A 13,786-nucleotide genomic window follows, 5' to 3' on the forward strand; every position below is an offset into this window, starting at 1 on the left:
CATTTGTGTCTGACTTTTTGGACCCAATGGATCCATGGAAACAGTCCATGGAATTCTTCAGGACAGAGTACTGGAGTGGGTAACCTTTCTCTTCTTCAAGGGATCTTCCCTAGAAGATCCTAGGGATCGAACCCAGCTCTCCTGCATTGCAGATGGATTCTTTACCAGCTGAGTCACAAGGGAAGCCCAAGAATACTGGAGTGGGTAGCCTATCCCTTCTCCAGGGATCTTCCCAACCCAGGAATCGAACCAAGGGTCTCCTGTACTGCAGGCACATTCTTTACCAACTGAGCTATCAGGGAAGCCCTTTCTGAAATTAGGTCAGAGATATTCTCTCATGGGAGAAGGGAAAAGAAAGGGGGAGGAGGGACTTCTCTGGTGGTCTAGTGGCTAAGACTCCGAGCTCCCAAAGCAGGTGGCCCGGATTTGATCCCTGGTTAGGGTACTAGATCACACAGGCCACAACTAAGACCCAAAGCAGGTAAATAAATAAATATTTTTTTTTAAAAAAGGAAAGGGACAAGAGACCATGTGATTCCAAAATTCCAAATGAATGTGTAAATAAAGATTTAATAAACTTAATAACATGCCTAAAGGAAAGTAAAAGTTTTTTTTCTAATAAAATGTTAATAATATAAACTAGAATTTCATAAAGCTGTAGATTGAGCAAATTTATTTAATATTCTTTTCAGCTAAATACATATCACATAATATTAATAGTATGTTACCCCTTTTGGAAAAGAAAAAGCAAGTATAACAAAACCCAAACAAACAAAATAAACTAAACAACAGGTTGAGTAGTAGGTATTAATCCATCTGTGGTCACAGATGCTTTGCACATGATGGTTAGAAGCATCAGTCAAGAATATAATTTTTCATGCATTATCTTTATGTTCAAGCTTAAGGTGAAGCTTATTCTTAGGAATATCAAAGTTATGTGTTTTTTTTTTAAATTTACATTTATTTTACAGTTTTATATTTGTTTTTCTAAAAATATATGTAGATGCTGATAGTAAAAGTGAAAAGGGAACATTCCTGCTGAGTCCCTTATGGTTTGTTTGAGCTTTTTTTTTTCTGAATATATAAATGAATATTATTGATATTTGGGGTGTACATTCCAGCCCCTTGTGAGTTACCATGCTCCTTCTGAAGGTGGGAATTTACTCATTCTTTGACAAAATTTGATGAAAGTCTACAGTATCCTGGGCTTAATGCTGAACCCTGGGGATGCAGCTGTGACAGAATGGGCAAAGTCTCAACAATCATGAAGCTTACAGTCTCAGGGTGAGAGAGACCAATAAAGGAGAAAATGTCAGGCAATGATTAACTCGTTGATGAAAATACAATATGTGAAGGAGATAACTGTGTTGCTTAGAAAAAGATTTTCTGAATTCTTGACTTTGAAGCTGATATCTTTCTTCTTAGTTCCTGTAGCACTCTACCTTGCAAATGGTTGGTACTCAATCAGTATTATAGAATCATGTATTTATTTTTAAAACGTGACAAAAATTTCTATTTTATAACTTCATTGGTTCAGAGAGTAGAATTTATTTTTTAATCTCCAAATCAGATGGCATTCTCAATGGCTTTTTTTTTTAAGATTTTTTTTATGTGGACCATTTTTAAAGTCTTTATTAAACTTGCTATACAGTATTGTTTCTTTTTTTTTTTTAATGTAACATTTAATTTTAAAAAGAAGGCATTGGCAACTCCCAGCAGATTGTTTTAAAGGAATTCCATCAGCTTCTTCTAGTCATGCTACAATTTAAAGCAATCATTCTCAAAGTGCAGCCGGGGTCAACAAGAGCCGCATCTCTTGGAAAAGCCTTTGAAATGCAAATTCTTGGGTCTGACCTCAGCCTACCAAAGATATTGTGGGACTTGCCTGGCTGTTCCCCCAGTGGTTAAGACTTCACCTTCCAATGCAGAAGGTACAGGTTCAGTCCCTGGTCGGGGAGTTAAGATCTCAATGGCCTTTTAATGTAAGCTTTCTCTTCTATGTTTCTGGTATATTCAGCTGTCATTTATACTAGTTACAAAAGAGCAAATGCAAAAAAAAAAAAAAAAAGTCAAATTCTGGCCAAGAAACATCTGCTAAATAGTTGGCATTATTCTTAAATGGCCTTCTCTTCAAGCCATTTTGGAAACTCCCTAGTTGTGCTTCTGTAAAGGGTTGCACCTGGGGAATGGCACAGAGGCTTTTATGAGGAGCGCTATTACAGGCTTCTCGCCAGGGCTGAGAGAAGAGAGGCTGTAGCAAGCTCTATTTTATGGTACAGTGAGGTTAGCCATTTACTGTTCCCATAAGCTATTTCACTTGCAATAAAGGTCAATGGGCCTTTTTAGGAAGGAGAGCTAGGCCCCTGTCTAAAACGGCCATCTTCTTCGACAGTCAAAAAGGCTGCTTTAGATTCTTCTGGAAAGTGGCAGGATGTTTATTTAGCTGGGAGAGTGGTTCAATATGATCAGCTGATGAGCAAGGCAATAAGAATTCACCGACTTCAGGGGGGAAGATTTAAATTCTAAGGTAGCTTGACCGCAAAGCTAAGCAGGGCGTGGCTCACTGTGGGTCTGTTGCTACCTTGACACATGAACTCTGCCAAGAAATACATTTCTTACTTGGCACTCTCTATCCTTGGACTTTCTGGGAAGCTTATGTCATAAATTACCATGGTTTGCAACCCTTGGCATCTTCAAGTCCAGTCTGGCAGAAGCAGTTCCATTAACAGTGTATTTTTCTTTCTTTCTTGATAGTTTTAAAGAAAAAAATAATGTTTCTTTAATATAATAATGTTTAATGTTTAATATAATAATGTTTCTTTAAATATAGGATAGGATACTGGGCTGCTATGCTTTTGTTCACTATCTCCTAAAGATATTTTGAAAAACTGCACCCTCCTTCAGTTTTATGTTGTAATATAAAACATTTTATCAAAACCTTGAATAGTAGCAAAGGGTATAATTTATGGTCTGTTGTCCATACTGGCTTTTTCAGAGTGATGTGTGTGTGTGTGTGTGTGTGTGGTGTGTGTGCATGTGCACTCAGTCCTGTTTGACTTTTTGCTATTCCATGGACTCTAGCCTGCCAGGCTCCTCTGTCCACGGGATTCTCCAGACAAGAATACTGGAGTAGATTGCCATTTTCTCCTCCAGGGCATCTTTCCAACCAAGGGATCGAACCCACATCTTCTGTGTCTCCTGCACGGCGGGCAGATTCTTTACTGCTGAGCTGTCCAGGAAGCCCTTTAAAGTGATATTTACTTAACTTGTTATAATAACTCCAAGAGAATGTAAATACTATAGCAAATTGATATCCACTATCATCCACTGAGTAATAGTTGCAATTTTACATCTTTTTGTTTTCTCCTTTTATTTTTATTTCTATTCATTTCCATAATTGTATCCCAATAAATTGTATTTTTGTGATTAAGAATATTTATCTATTTCATGCACATAACAGTGCATCTGTGCTCAGTCTTGTCCGACTCCTTGTGAGCCCATGGACTCTAGCCTGCCAGGCTTCTCTCTCCATGGGATTTTTCAGGCAAGAATACTGGAATGGGTTGCCGTTTCCTACTCTAGGGGATCTTCCTGAGCCAGGGATTGAACCCACGTCTCTTGTGTCTTCTGCATTGGCAGGTGTATTCTTTATCAACTGTATCACCATACTTCTGTATAAAAATAAAGTAAAATTAAAGCTTTTTTAATAATCTGTAGTCACAAGATCTGTTAAATCATCTGGATTAAGTTGTCATGACAATCATTACTGGAAATACCTGTAGCAGAGACAATGTGTGTTCACCACATCCTTTTCTCTTTTTGGAGGTATAGGAAGTTTATATTTCTTAGTTTCCCATTGGAAGTGTGAACAGAAATGATGTATTGTTTCCTATTCTAGTTAACAGTGAGTTGAGCTCTGTTTCTTTCTCTCTCTTTCCCTTTCTGTGTCTCCTTCAGTTTCCCTGTTGGAATCCTAAAACTCTGAGATGGCAAAGATGAGAGATGGAAGCATAATTATCTAGGGCCCCCTTTGAAGAGAATCCTCAAAGAGCCTCCTTGTCTGAACTGGACTGTGATATAAAAATTAGCAATATGCTTTTGGTGTGTTAAGCCATTGAAGTTTTAGGTATATTGGTTACTAAGGTAGCTTACACTATCCTGATTAACATATGCCATAACTGATCAAAACAACATGGATATATTACAACTTTTGATAGTTCATTATTAAGAAAAATAATTTTTAATTTTTGAAAATGCATCTAAATAAAAACACCAAGACATCTTGTTCATGTAAATGGAAGTAGAGATAGTTATAGCATGTCTCCCAGTTGAATTATATGCATGTCTTAGTGCAAATCACCATAATGAGATTTTGTAAAATGAGAGAAACACTACAGGAAAGTTGAAATAGGAAAGGATTTCTTAGGCAGTCAATTTAAGGAACAAGTTATATAAAATGTAAAGATCTGGAACTTAACTCCTTTAAAAGTCTCTATATCTATATACCCCTTTGAAAGTCTCTATGAGTGTTCAGCGACACCTGTATTCCGCATTTAAGACATGTCTAGGAAAGAGGAAGAAGAGTCAAGGGTGGAGTGTCCCCTGACCTGATCCTCTTTTGGCTGCTGACCTTCACCCAAATCCTTGGTCTATCTTTTTCTACTCTTCCTTCTGACTCCCACTAGCTCACAATGAAAAATATCCTGATGAAGATTAAAGTCTGTAACATATAGAGAGTTATTTTAAATCAAAAAGAAAAATATGATTACTTCAGAAAAAAAATGGGCAAATGATCACAAATGTCAATTCACAAAAGAAGAAATACAAAATCCTAATACCCACAGAAAACAATAAAGCCCACTTGGAATTCATAAATATGCAACGTAAAACAATGAGATACCATTTTGGAAATACAATTGGAAAAACTAACCTTTAGTGATGGTTGGGAAGAGAATAACTTCTAGAGAGCCATTTGGCAATACATGTCAAAACTTTTAAAAATATATATAAAGTTGAGCTAACAGCCCACTTCTGAACATTATTCTAAGAAATAATCATGAATAGGTTAAAAGAAAAAAGATTCAGCCTTGAGCTTTACCACAGATTTTTTAGCCAAGGTTCTTTTAGTCAAAAGTATTAGGTTGTGAGGCATCTTTCATTTGAAATGCCTATTCTCTATTTTCTGGTTCTCTTAGTTAAAATTCTTGATTGATTTAGACTGATTACTTGCTGAGTGCTGATTGATTGGCTGACTTCATCCAATCAACCATCATTTGTCTGGGAAGAGAAGTGTCATAGGATACACAGAGTTACTTCTTCCAGGGGCTATTTATGGAGTGAGGGCTAGGAGCTCCATGCTCCATAAGAGACAGGGAATGAAATCAGCATAACCTATCTAGAATGGTGAAGAAGAGGAATCACTTAAAAGCCCAGCCCAGGATATGAAGTGAACTGTGACACCATGCAGTGAGATGATCATCAAAACTGTTCTTACAGAAGACTATTCCAAAAGACATAGAAATATATTTCTGATATATTTCTATTTCTAGAGGAAACAACTTGTTGCATACAGAATAAACAGGCTCATATTATTTTTAAAAATGTTTACATTTATAAAGAAAGAAAGTATCATTGGCTGAATTCATGTTCAGTTCAGTTCAGTCACTCAGTCGTGTCTGACTCTGTGATCCCATGAATCCCAACACGCCAGGCCTCCCTGTCCATCACCAACTCCCGGACTTCACTCAGACTCACGTCCATAGAGTCAGTGATGCCATCCAGCCATCTCATCCTCTGTTGGCCCCTTCTCCTCCTGCCCCCAATCCCTCCCAGCATCAGAGTCTTTTCCAATGAGTCAACTCTTCGCATGAGGTGGCCAAAGTACTGGAGTTTCAGCTTTAGCATCATTCCTTCCAAAGAAATCCCAGGGCTGATCTCCTTCAGAATGGACTGGTTGGATCTCCTTGCACTCCAAGGGACTCTCAAGAGTCTTCTCCAACACCACAGTTCAAAAGCATCAATTCTTCGCCACTCAGCTTTCTTCACAGTCCAACTCTCACATCCATACGACCACAGGAAAAACCATAGCCTTGATTAGACAGACCTTTGTTGGCAAAGTAATGTCCCTGCTTTTGAATATGCTATCTAGGTTGGTCATAACTTTCCTTCTAAGGAGTAAGCATCTTTTACTTTCATGGCTGCAGTCACCATCTGCAGTGATTTTGGAGCCCCCAAAAATAAAGTCTGACACTGTTTCCACTGTTTCCCCATCTATTTGCCAGGAAGTGATGAGACCAAATGCCATGATCTTAGTTTTCTGAATGTTGAGCTTGAAGCCAACTTTTCACTCTCCTCTTTCACTTTCATCAAGAGGCTTTTTAGTTCCTCTTCACTTTCTGCCATAAGGGTGGTGTCATCTGCATATCTGAGGTTATTGATATTTCTCCCAGCAATCTTGATTCCATATTATGCTTCTTCCAGCCCAGTGTTTCTCATGATGTACTCTGCATAGAAGTTAAATAAGCAGGGTGACAATATACAGCCTTGATGTACTCCTTTTCCTATTTGGAACCAGTCTGTTGTTCCATGTCCAGTTCTAACTGTTGCTTCCTGACCTGCATATAGGTTTCTCAAGAGGCAGGTCAGTTGGTCTAGTATTCCCATCTCTTTCAGAATTTTCCACAGTTTATTGTGATCCACACAGTCAAAGGCTTTGGCATAGTCAATAAAGCAGAAGTAGATGTTTTTCTGGAACTCTCTTGCTTTTTCCACGATCCAGTGGATGTTGGCAATTTTATCTCTGGTTCCTCTGCCTTTTCTAAATCCAGCTTGAACATCTGGAAGTTCACAGTTCACATATTGCTGAAGCCTGGCTTGGAGAATTTTGAGCATTACCTTACTAGCGTGTGAGATGAGTGCAATTGTGTGGTAGTTTGAGCATTCTTTGGCATTGCCTTTCTTTGGGATTGGAATGAAAACAGACCTTTTCCAGTCCTGTGGCCACTGTTGAGTTTTCCAAATTTGCTGGCATATTGAGTGCAGCACTTTCACAGCATCATCTTTCAGGATTTGAAATAGCTCAACTGGAATTCCATCACCTCCACTATCTTTGTTCGTAGTGATGCTTTCTAAGGCCCACTTGACTTTTCTTTCCAGGATGTCTGGCTCTAGGTGAATGATCATACCATCGTGATTATCTGGGTCGTGAAGATCTTTTTTGTACAGTTCTTCTGTGTATTCTTGTCACCTCTTCTTAATATCTTCTGCTTCTGTTAGGTCCATACCATTTCTGTCCTGAAGTAACAGGCAAATTTGGCTTTGGAATACGGAATGAAGCAGGGCAAAGGCTAATAGACTTTCATCAAGAAAATGCACTGGTCATAGCAAATACCTTCTTCCAACAACACAAGAGAGGACTCTACACATGGACATCACCAGATGGTCAACACCGAAATCATATTGATTATATTCTTTGCAGCCAAAGATGGAGAAGCTCTATACAGTCAGAAAAACAAGACTGGGAGCTGACTGTGGCTCAGATCATGAACTCCTTATTGCCAAATTCAGACTTAAATTGAAGAAAGTAGGGAAAACCACCAGACCATTCAGGTATGACATAAATCAAATCCCTTATGATTAAACAGTGGAAGTGAGAAATAGATTTAAGGGACTAGATCTGATAGATATTGTGCCTGATGAACTATGGATGGAGGTTCATGACATTGTACAGGAGACAGGGATCAAGACCATCCCCATGGAAAAGAAATGCAAAAAAGCAAAATGGCTGTCTGAGGTGGCCTTACAAATAGCTGTGAAAAGAAGAGAAGCAAAAAACAAAGGAGAAAAGGAAAGATATACCCATTTGAATGCAGAGTTCCAAAGAATAGCAAGAAGAGATAAGAAAGCCTTCCTCAGTGATCAATGCAAAGAAACAGAGGAAAACAACAGAATGGGAAAGACTAGAGATCTCTTCAAGAAAATTAGAGATACCAAGGGGACATTTCATGCAAAGATGGCTCGATAAAGGACAGAATTCATGTTAAGAGGACTGAATGTCTGTGTCACCTACCCTGCCCTCCCCTCATTCTAATATTGAAACCCTAACTCCCGATGTGATGGTATTTGGAAGTGGGGTTTTTGGCAGGTAATTGGGTTTAGATGAGGTCAAGAGGGTGGGGCCTCCCAGATGGAATTAGTGCTCTTAGAAGAAGAGGAAGAAACCAGAGTCTTCTCTTCCTCCACCACGTGAAGATACAGCAAGAAGGGAGTATTTGCAAACCAGGAAGAGGGCTCTCACCAGACACTATGCAACCTGGGTCTTGGACTCCCCAGCCTCTAGAACTGTGAGAAATATCAATAAATATTTGTTGTTTAAGTCAGTCTATGGTGTTTTGTTAGAGTGGCCTGAAATAACTAAGAGATAAAGGAAAATACAGTGCAGTTTCAAAACTACAGTGGTAGAAATATTTGGATGGTGGGATTACTGATTATTCCTTTTCTAAAAGAGAGTTTATTTTTATTTAAAAAAAATTTTGGCCATGCCCTGAGGGATGTGGGATCTTAGTTCCCGGACCAGTGATTGAACCTGTGCCCCCTGCATTGGAAGCACAGAGTCTTAACCACTGGACTGCCAGAGATGTCCCAGTGATTATTTCTTATCTTTATGAAACTGGTTTTTCTAAATTAATTAGTTAACATTTAAAAGTATTTTAATAGAAAGACATTAAGTTTTAGAGGTAGTTCTCCAATCTCTTAAGAGAATTCAAAAGAAACGAATTAGAATCTAAATTCTGGATGAGCAAAGGTCAAGGATTCAGACAAGAAGCTGCAAAACATTTACCTGATTCCTGGTACACTGTACATACACAGGCTTTGTTCATGAGCAACAGCAGATCCTAACGGCTGGAACTGCAAGAGGAAGAGATGCTACTGAAAGGACCACCTCCATTGCTCTTTCTGGTCCCCACTTTCCTCCAGGGGCATGGATGTGAACTCTAAGGCCCTTCAGTGGTACTGTATGATTTTACATATGAAGACATGTAAAATGGAAAAGAGAACTAGACCCAGAAATAGAAGCCCCAGATCTAGTCTGATTGTTCACTAGTTGGGTTAACTTAATGAAGCTACTAAACCTTCTTGAGCCTCCTCAGAGACAATAATAGGAAATCCACTTTCCTTATATACTTCTTGTGACAATTGAATGAGATAATATGTGAAAGTGCTTGAAAAAAATGATATGATACAAATGTGCACATGCATATATACACAAAATGTGTTTATTACAAATGTCTATGTGTATATATTACACAGTTGTGGATATAATAATCAGAAGCTTAGTTCCCTGACTTGACCTTGACTAAGTGTAAATAAAATGACAGATTACTGTGGACTTGATGAGATGCCTTGAGAAGGAAATGTTCTGTTGATCCAAATATTTTGAGAAATGTTGGTTATTACTCTTTTCCATAAGACAGAAAAGAAAAAGTTAGAGAATATTTACTTTCTGGTGAAAAGAAGAGCACAATAAATAAGGACTATTGTTGAAAGTCAACCTAGGGGAACAAAGGTCTTATTTAAATTTAAGTATTTGCCTACAGTGTTTCAGAAAATAATAAATGATAGTTCCTCTCTTTTCATGTTTACTGAGTTTTTAAATATTAGCAGTGAAAGGGAAAGTCACTCGGTCACGTCCGACTTTTTGTGACCCCATGGACTGTATAGTTCACGCAATTCTTCAGGCCAGAATATTGGAGTGGGTACCCTTTCCCTTCTCCAGGGGATCTTCTCAACCCAGGGATTGAACCCATGTCTTGAGCATTGCAGGTGGATTCTTTACCAACTGAGTCACAAGGGAAGCCCAAGAATACTGGAGTGGATAGCCTATCCCTTCTCCAGAGGATCTCCCTGCCCAGGAATCGAACCGGAGTCTCCTGCATCGCAGGTGTATTCTTTACCAACTGAGGAATCAGGGAAAAATATTAGCAATAAATATAATTTCCTATACCGTACATGTTTTACAAGCTTTGTGGCAATCTCAGACTTTGTGGTGGTCAAATGTTAGCAATATTAGCAATAAATATGACCATTAACCACAAAGTCAGAGATTACCACAAAGCTTGTAAAACATGTATGGTATAGGAAATTATATTTGTTCACTTGGCTATAAAATATGTTATAGGAAATTATATTTGTTCCCAAACTGAATATGAACTCTTTGCTGTGGATAGTAAGCTCATTCTTCAGTCATCAGACTTACCAGCCCAATTAAACCCTAGATATATGTTGGATAGATTCTCACATGAGTCCAAATGCTTCAAACCCTTGATTCTAGCTTTCTCTTGGTAGATCATCTGAAACAAATGTGATTCTGGAAGAGTCAACTTCGAATACGATGAAGTCTGATTTATTTCACAATGCTATCTGAAATTACATCTGTGGAGTGACAGTGGGAAGTGAGGGGAGAAAAACAAACTTCTACTGTATGAACCTGTGTGTTGAAATATTGTTTGTTTAAGCATTTACTACATTTGTAACAGTAAGCTCATTTTAACCACTTTGAATACAGCACAGCACTATACAAATTGTTATTCATATAAGGGCTGACAGGGAGGAAGTGAAGTGTTAGTCACTCAGTTGTGTCTGACTCTTTGCCACCCCATGGACTGTAACCTGCCAGGACTTCCTCTGTCCATGGAAGTCTCCAGGCAAGAATACTGCAGTGGGTTGCCATTTCCTTCTCCAGGAGATCTTCCTGACCCAGGGATCGAACCCCAGTCTCCTGCATTACAAGGAGATTCTTTACTGTCTGAGCCACAAGGGAAACCCCTATGGGGACAGGGGAGGCTTAATGGTCTCTTCTTCCATGTTCTGAAGTGGACCAAAAACTGCCATCCAGTTGCTTGTCATGAAGCTGAATCTGTTCATAGATGTATTTTGTCAACTCCCACATTATCAGCCTGCCTGTTGGTATTCATTAAAAATGATTTAATTACCAGCATTGAAAAACTCAGGTGATTTTTGCATCAAAATAAAATGTGATGGGTAAAATAGTTACTCTGCATGCATTCCACACACCCCTCTTCCCTGACCCTCTCACCCCCCACCCCAGAGGCTGGGCAGCTAAAAATGACATTTCTAAGTTGGAAGGGACTGAGTTTTAGCTTAGACCAATCAGATGCACACAGAGGAGATATAAAAGGCAGAGGCCAGTTGCCCCTGGTGGCAGGCTCAATCAAGGATGCTTCGGGCTTTTCTGTAACAGCAACCGTGTCAGCAGCTTTGTGGGGACCTAACAGGTGAGGTATGGCTCTGGAGCTGGCAGTGACAGCATTCACAGCCACCTAATCTCTAGGCTGTTCCTAGAGCTAACAGTTCAGGGAAAACATCCAGAATTCCCATCTTCCCAGCTGAGCCAGAGTTGGCAGCCTCCTCGGGGGCGGATTCTTCATTGTTCTTCTGGCAGTCAGCCCTGGAGGCCCAGCTTGAACACACTGTAAGCACCTAATTCCCTGTTTGAAGCCCTTTGCCCTTTGTGCTTAAAATAGCTGGAGTGGTTTCTGTTTTGTGGAACAGAACTCTGACAAATACACAGGAATACGAGGAGTTCTGACCACATCCGGCCCTGATTCTGGTTATAGTAACAACAGACTAGCAAGGAGCAGTGGCCTGTAGGTTGCATAGATCCCACCATGCCTTAGTGAACCTCCCAATGGGAGGCCATTTAGAAAATGCCATTTTTACTATATTTGTAGTGTGTGTGTGTATAACAGATGTCTCGTTTTTCTTAGTTATTGTACCTTACTGGACCCTATCAGGATTTTTGTTTGCCACCTCACTAATCTTGACCTAAAGCTTGCTGGAAAACTATGTTTTATTTCTTAAAGAGCATAATTCTTTCATTTTGAATATACTCCAAAATGCCCCCAAATCAAAACCAGAATGCTGTACATCTAAACAGCATCATTTAGGTCCCCTAGAGAATTGCTTTTATTGAACCATGAAACTGGTTGTATTGTTAACCCTAAGAACGTTGAGTAAATTGTAATGTCACCTCTATGACAACACAGTGAAGAGGTGTCCTTCCAGTCCATTTTATCTTACAAGCATGTAAGAGATCAGGTTTTGCTCTTTGCCCTGGCTGTCAGAAAGGTAAGACCAAGGGCCGCCTGAGTGGCTGGATTCTCAGAGTGTACATGAAATCACACTTGTATGTTGTGTAGGAACCCTAGCCCTGATCCAGTCTCATTGTTACTACTCTCGTTTTATCGTCATCTGGATTTCTTAACATGTTAAGAAAAATCCTACTGTATTCTGTTTGAATACAAATCCCTTACAATTATACAGTGGTAGTGAGAAACAGATTCAAGGGATTAGATTTGATAGACAGAGTGCCTAGTGAACTATGGACGAAGGTTTGTGACATTGTACAGGAGACAGGAATCAAGACCATCCCCAAGGAAAAGAAATGCAAAAAAGCAAAATGGCTGTCTGAGGCGGCCTTACAAATAGCCATGAAAAGAAGAGAAGCGAAAAACAAAGGAGAAAAGGACAGATATACCCATTTGAAAGCAGAGTTCCAAAGAATAGCAAGGAGAGAGAAGAAAGCCTTCCTCAGCGATCTATGCAAAGAAATAGAGGAAAACAACAGAATGGGAAAGGCTAGAGATCTCTTCAAGAAAATTAGAGATACCAAGGGGACATTTCATGCAAAATGGGCACAATAAAGGACAGAAATGGTATGGCCCTAACAGAAGCAGAAGATATTAAGAAGAGGTGGCAAGAATACACAGAAGAACTATACAAAAAAGATCTTCACGACCCAGATAATCACGATGGTGTGATCACTGACCTAGAGCCAGACATCCTGGAAAGAAAAGTCAAGTGGGCCTTAGAAAGCATCACTACGAACAAAGATAGTGGAGGTGATGGAATTCCAGTTGAGCGATTTCAAATTTTGAAAGATAATGCTGTGAAAGTGCTGCACTCAATATGCCAGCAAATTTGGAAAACTCAGCAGTAGCCACAGGACTAGAAAAGGTCCGTTTTCATTCCAATCCCAAAGAAAGGCAATGCCAAAGAATGCTCAAACTACCACACAATTGCACTCATCTCACATGCTAGTAAAGTAATGCTCAAAATTCTCCAAGCCAGGCTTCAGCAGTATGTGAGCCATGAACTTCCAGATGTTCAAGCTGGATTTAAAAAAGGCAGAGGAACCAGAGATCAAATTGCCAACATCCTCTGGATCACAGAAAGCAAGAGAGTTCCAGAAAAACATCTATTTCTGCTTTATTGACTATGCCAAAGCCTTTGACTGTGTGGATCACAATAAACTGTGGAAAATTCTGAAAGAGATGGGAATAGCAGATCACCTGACCTGCCTCTTGAGAAATCTGTATGCAGGTTAGGAAACAATAGTTAGAACTGGACATGTAACAACAGACTGGTTCCAAACAGGGAAAAGAGTACGTCAAGGCTGTATATTGTCACCCTGCTTATTTAACTTATATGCAGAGTACATCATGAGAAATGCTGGGCTGGATGAAGCACAAGCTGGAATCAAGATTGCCGGGAGAAATATTAATAACCTCAGATATGCAGATGACATCACTCTTACAGCAGAAAGTGAAGCACTAAAGAGTCTTTTGATGAAAGTGAAAGAGGTGAGTGAAAAAGTTGGCTTCAAGCTCAACATTCAGAAAATTAAGATCATGGCATCTGGTCCCATCACTTCCTGGCAAATAGATGGGGAAACAGTGGAAACAGCAGCAGATTTTATTTTTCTGGG

Source organism: Bubalus bubalis, chromosome 1 (genome assembly GCF_019923935.1).
Source record: "Bubalus bubalis isolate 160015118507 breed Murrah chromosome 1, NDDB_SH_1, whole genome shotgun sequence".
Taxonomy (NCBI): Eukaryota; Metazoa; Chordata; class Mammalia; order Artiodactyla; family Bovidae; genus Bubalus; species Bubalus bubalis.